General features: G+C 41.8%; 1 long non-coding RNA gene across 1 annotated transcript in view; it reads right to left on the reverse strand.

Annotated features, from left to right (window-relative positions):
* Positions 1-1,140, reverse strand: part of LOC109308699 — an 18,804-nt gene extending 17,664 nt beyond the window's left edge. The window contains exon 1 of the long non-coding RNA XR_002100682.1: positions 1,046-1,140. This is a non-coding gene — a long non-coding RNA (uncharacterized LOC109308699). The remainder of the gene's footprint in view (positions 1-1,045) is intronic.
* Between the last annotated feature and the right edge of the window lie 4,991 nt (positions 1,141-6,131).

Raw genomic sequence — 6,131 nt, forward strand, 5'->3', positions numbered from 1 at the left:
AATGCTTTTGTGACCTGATCATAAAAGGCAATCAGGTTGGTCTGACATGACCTGCCCCTAATGAAACCGTGCTGGTTGCTCTTGAGCATCATCCCTGAAGCCAGCCGATCGCAAATGTGCTCCTTGAGGATCTTCTCAAACAGTTTCCCTAGGATTGAGGTAAGACTGATGGGTCTATAGTTGCCCACGTCCTCCCTCCACCCTTTTTAAAAGATAGGGACCTCATTGGCTATCTTCCAATCATCTGGCACCTGGCCTGAGTACCACAAGCACTTGTAAAGCTGTGCCAAGGGCCCTGCAATAACCCCTGCTAGCTGCCTCAACACCCTGGGGTGGAGAGCATCTGGACCCACTGATTTGAACATGTCCAGCCCCTCCAGAAGCTCTCTAACCCAGTCCTCCCCAACCTGAGGACTGGAGGCGTTTCCCTCATGTATTCATGTATGTTTGTATAATAACTATTAGCCTGCAGCTGTTAGCTTGCAATGTAATTGCGCCAAATAGAGTATTGTATCTCCTGATTGCTCCTTTACATGTGATTATCCACATTTGGAGCAACTTTCTGCAAGGTTCACCGTTGTGTAAAGGAAATCAGTAAAGTCCCCCTCCCCACCACCACCATGTAGTCACTGATATAGGAAAAATTCTCATCAAGCAAAAATATTAATTTTATCATAGCTTTCTATAATCAATCACCTCAGTAGAACTACGGTGCTTAATTGTCTTCTCGCTGGGCGCGTCTACACATGCAATTAATTCAAAGCAGTAAACTCCAGTGCTTATTGCACCAGAGTTTATTACTCCTGGGCATGCTGTTTGAACATGTGCTCAGGACCACAGTATGTCAAGCCGGGTCAAAGCAGCCCCAGCTGGCAGGGGACCTGGGGGTTCAGCCTGGTCAGCCTGGAGCTGCTCCAACCAACCCAGCTCAATGTGCTATGGAAGGGTTGGCTGGGGCACGAGGGCCCTCCACTGTGGGGCTAGCCATCAGGCAGCCCCTGCACTGAACCATGCTCATGCCTCAGCCAGCTGGATCAGCATCTACACATGTGCTGCTGTGAAGTAAAAAATTCCTCAGTAGGATAGTACTCATATTTACAAGTACTACCCTACTGCAGAGTTAATTAGTTTCCTGCAGCCTAATAGTTTCCTGCAGCACATGTAGACGTAAGACTACTCCGTATTAAACATCATGTAATTAATCTACTCTGTATTAAACGTCTCGTGTTGACGTACCCACTAACTCCAAATTTACACCAATATTACTCCACTGGCTCGCTCCTACCAGTGGGAAGTGTAAGTGAGGGGAGAATCAAGCCCACACTGTCCTTTTTTCTGGGGAACATAGAGATAAAATTTACTTCTTATTTACAAGAATTAAACAAAGAGAGGAAAAGAAAGAACTGATTAAATGAATTCAGGTCCTCAAAAGCTAGAAGAAGAAAGGGCCTGATCTTGAGAACCCACAAATTCCATGAATATCAGTCAGATTTTTATTTACCTAAATAAAAAGGCCAGTCACCATCATATCTGAGCACCTAGCAGATGTCTATTTATTTATTTGATTTTTGTGCCATGCTCCCAGAAAAGGATCATAGTGGCTTACAATAGAAACAAGTCACAGTTCACATTCACACTAATACTCTTAACTAATATTAGAAATACTATTCCCATTTTACAGATGGGAAACTAGACACAGAGAGACTGAAGAACAGACCCAGGAAAGAATACAGTCACCCAGTTTAGGTTTAAGGCTAAATCAAGGGGTCTAAGATCAAACATACACTCCTCCAAACCCCTGAAGAGCTTAAAATGTATAGGTGTCTACAATTTATACATTAAGTTTTCCTGAATTCTGCACACACCCAGAATTGCTGACATCTTGGCAGGGTTGTCCCACTTGGTAGCTATGTTACCCCAAAGCCTACAGAATATTCTGGCTGTGTTTCCTGAGGGGCCTGCTCTCATAGGCATATTCAGGCAGGAGCTGCTGGTGGCTGTGAATCCCAAAGTCACCCAACTCTGCTTCTGCACCGTACAGGGAGTACAGGCATGCGGATTCTAAGTCATGGCACATAAAATGTGATTTCTAAATCCCTTGTGAATCTATTCCCAAGTGACTTGATCCTGGTCATGCAGAAAGAGTGAAACCAAGAAACTTGGTGACAAGACTCCGGGTCTCATTACAGCATCCTCGTTTGAACTGTGTCCTTCCTGTCGGCAGTGAATGTTCCACTATCAAGACTAGGCCCATCTGGACACCTTTGTGGCTGCACTTTCTACTGAGTGCAAACAGGCCTAGAAACAGACAGAAGAATCAATGAGTTAAACATGGAGAACTGTATGATATCTGTGTCAGTGTTTAAAAGCCCAAGAGGCTTCTTATAAAATATGCTTTTGAACTATAGGTTCAGATTTGATTAGGAGCTGTGACAACCAGGAAATACTGTAATTGTTCAGGAAAAACCTTCATTCGCTCACTGAGAATCTGAACAAAACTCTGATTTTCAGAATTATTTTAAAGGAGAAACTATCTTTCAAATAAGATTTTACCTGACTCCTAAATGCCAGTTGCCTACTGTCCTGGACTATATTATATATTGCAATAGTAAGAATCTCAATGTGCTATTAAGTAAATTTTGGCTAATGCAGCTTCTTCCTATGTAAAGTGTTATCTATTATATAACTGAAAAAAGAGTGCTATAAGGATTACATTTTATGGCTCAGAGTTTACTCTCTTGTAGAGAGTGGTCCTGGTCAAACTTCTTCCAGGAAGTTTTGTAACAGCTAGTTCAGCAAACTCAGCCTGAGATTTGCTAGCTAATCCATAGTCCTTTTTCTATCATGTGCCATCACCATGGATAAAGATCCAGTCACTAGAATGTAAGTAGCAATTTAGCTGATAATACCCCAAAGTATCATAAAATCTACCGATTTTTTCTTATATCTGCAGTGCTAACCTTAGTAAAATGCACCTTATCAGTAAATACATTTCTTGAAGAGAAAGAGAAAAGGTAAATTGAGTAACTAGGTGGCATATTTTTTCTGATTCTAACAAAACTATTAAAATTCTCATTTTGTATTACAGGTAGCATTGCAAAGAAACCAGACACAGTTCAGGAGCTGTTGCTGCAGAGCTATACTCATCTATCACATCAGCTCAGTTGTGAGTGCATGTCGGTCGGCACCCTGAGATCAGACCTGACCTCTTTCATAGTCCCAAGGTAATTTTTCCATGATCTCCAAGATGTTTATTCTTTTACAACCCTGTGCAATATAATGTTGCTTGTTGTAGCTGCAGGGCTGGTTTGCCATTTGATGTCATTTTGGGGATGAATCTGATGATTTTCACTCCTTACAGAAGTGAGATAGCTATATCGGTGAAGTAGTACTAGAATGCCTAATTGCGCTATAATACTGATTGTCAAATCTTATCCTTTCCTTCCTTTTGCATCCTTTGTGGGTCCAGATATTTAGCAGAGTTCACAGGTTTGTTGGAACCTGACAGGGCCACACTGTGGATGGTTCTGCTATGGTCTTGGACTTGCGACCTCTGGACTGTCAATCATGTGCCTTAGCATCCATGCCACTCCAGCCCCTTGTCAAATCTTCTGGGGAGTGAAACATAAGAAGATACAGAGTTAGACTAGATAGGAGGGCATTTTGGACAGTTTTTAAAGGTATTCAGACACTGAAATGCCCTAAGGTTAAAAGGTACATCTTTAAAAATTTGGCAGTTTGCCATCATTTTGCCATCAGCCTTTAGTCTAAATTTTGGACTGCAGGAAACCTGGGTTCTTTACTTTTCTGTGCTTGTTTCCTCCTTTGCTGAATGGGAGTAATGATACCAGCCTCCTCCATAAAGTGCTTGGATATTTACTGATGAAAAGGGTCTTATAAGAATGATTGGACCAGACCCAAAACCCATTGTTGTCAATGGAAAGTCATTGAACTCAGTGGGATTTGTGTATCGGACTCATTCTGCGCCAGATTTTATATGGCTCTTCTCTGAAAATTTACTTTGTAAAAAAAAAAAAAGAAAAGGGTTTGCTTATCAGATATGTTCCCTGTGCGTAACAGTCTTATTTGCTTGCAGTAATGAAGGAAGTCAGTTATCACTTATTCAGTTAGCCCTCCAGAACCAGAACAGTAAACTGAATTCTGTTCCCTTAGGGGCATCACAGACTGTTTGCCAGACTGAAGAACTAATCAATTTTACCTCCCCCACCACACTATTGCTGTTGAAAGCATTTCAGTTATAATTTGCCCTACAAGACGAGTCTTTTTTTCATGATGCTAGTATTCATATGGTTTGTAATATCACAGAGTCCAGGAATGGGGACCCTGTTACATGTTACACGTAGCATGTGTTAACTACATGTAAAGTGCAGGTGTTTTAAACAGATAGCAGTTTGCATTAAAGCTGTAAAACACGTGCCAAGTGCCATTGTAGTGCATCAAAGTTAGGAGTTTTCTGTCAAGGAGTATCTCCAGAATGTATTAGCTAACACATGTTGAGCTAATATCTGATTGCTTTATGGAGGAAAAGTGACCAGGAGACTCCAGTGCAGAGCTAAGCCCTTTCTAGCCCACTGGAGTCTTATATTGGCTGGGATGGACAAACAGCTGATTTTCCATCCCAACCCCCTTCCTACACAGGAACTGGTTTAAGACTCCAGCATGGTGGAGGACTGAGACTTTGTTGGTCCCAGCTTTGCCACCAGAGTCTTGAACTGGCCCTAGTGCAGTGTAGGAGACTAGATCAGACAAATGCCTAATTATCTGTCTTAGCCCTTCCACCATACAAGGGTCTTAAACTAGCACTGGTGTGGGTGGTGGTGGGCAGGGGCAGGATTGACAAAGCCCTTCACACCAGACTCCAGAAACAGCTTGAACCACAGCATATGAGTTTTCAAGGACTCCAGAACTTAGGATGTGTTTTATCTAAATCAGAGTAAGCATTACCATACAACTGTTCAGAAAACTTTTGAACTCATAGTAACTTTAGTAAATAAAACATGCCTGAAGTGTAAATTGTGACATGGCCTGTCATGGACCAGGACCTCTTGTGCTGTGTACCACATGCAAAGAACAGAAAGATAGCTTCTGTCATGGTGGACCTCCAAGGAACAAAGACCCAATTTCATTTTCGGATCTTAAGTCCCCATAGGTGCCCATATGTGTGGTCCAATGCACTCTAATTCAAGCATGTCAGAGCGGACTCAATTCTGCCTCACAGCCACATGTATTCAGCGTCCCACATTTCAAAAGGGTGGCAGGGTGCTTTAACTAAGACTCATTGAATAAGCTTAGTTAAAGCACCCCCATGGCCATTTTGAAACATAGGATGCTGAATACACATAATGCTGTGACATTTTAATTAGAGTGGCTGTCCAGGAGCCACTCTAATTAAAACACCCCCCAGCCCCTGAGCATGTGTATAGACACGCCATGTTGCTAGAGCTACAGGCTACAATCAAAGTGGAGGGTGAGGGGAGTGATCTGAGGGCTGGTAGTTAGAAAAACAATCGGCTTTTTACATTTGATCTGGAAGTCAGGGGAAATCAATAAAATAAGAAATCTACAACGCCACTTTTAAAGAGTTGTAAAGATCAGACCCACGCTTTTAGCACATGACCCTATCTTTTCAGTTCTAGCACTAATAGAAGTTTCACAATAAATATGCTGCATATTGAGCACAGAAATTCCCAGTAACTGCAGCTTCCACCTTATCCACACTATATAATGAGATTTCCCTTAACATGTTACTGCTTATAAAAATAAGCATCACAGTATTGCACCGACTATAGTGCAAATGAAATCTTGTGTAATTCTGCACATTGCAAGTACAATGGTCAAATCATTGGAGCTACTTTTCTATTTTCCCTTCAAATAAAGATACAATTAATGGATGTTATTTTAGGTAGGTAGGTCTGTTGTTTAGTAGTATTAATAATAAAACAGAACCCTCATGATATCTTCAGAAAGCATACTCACTGAAAGTATACGATGCTGAATTCATAGCTCCATAGTATCAGCATTACTCTAGAGCAGGGGCAGGCAATTTTTTTGGCTAGAGTGCTGAAAACCCCACAATGTCTACCTTGGAAAATGCCAGAGTGCCGGCATGC

This window comes from Crocodylus porosus, unplaced genomic scaffold, assembly GCF_001723895.1.
Source record: "Crocodylus porosus isolate Cpor-Errol unplaced genomic scaffold, CroPor_comp1, whole genome shotgun sequence".
Classification (NCBI taxonomy): Eukaryota; Metazoa; Chordata; order Crocodylia; family Crocodylidae; genus Crocodylus; species Crocodylus porosus.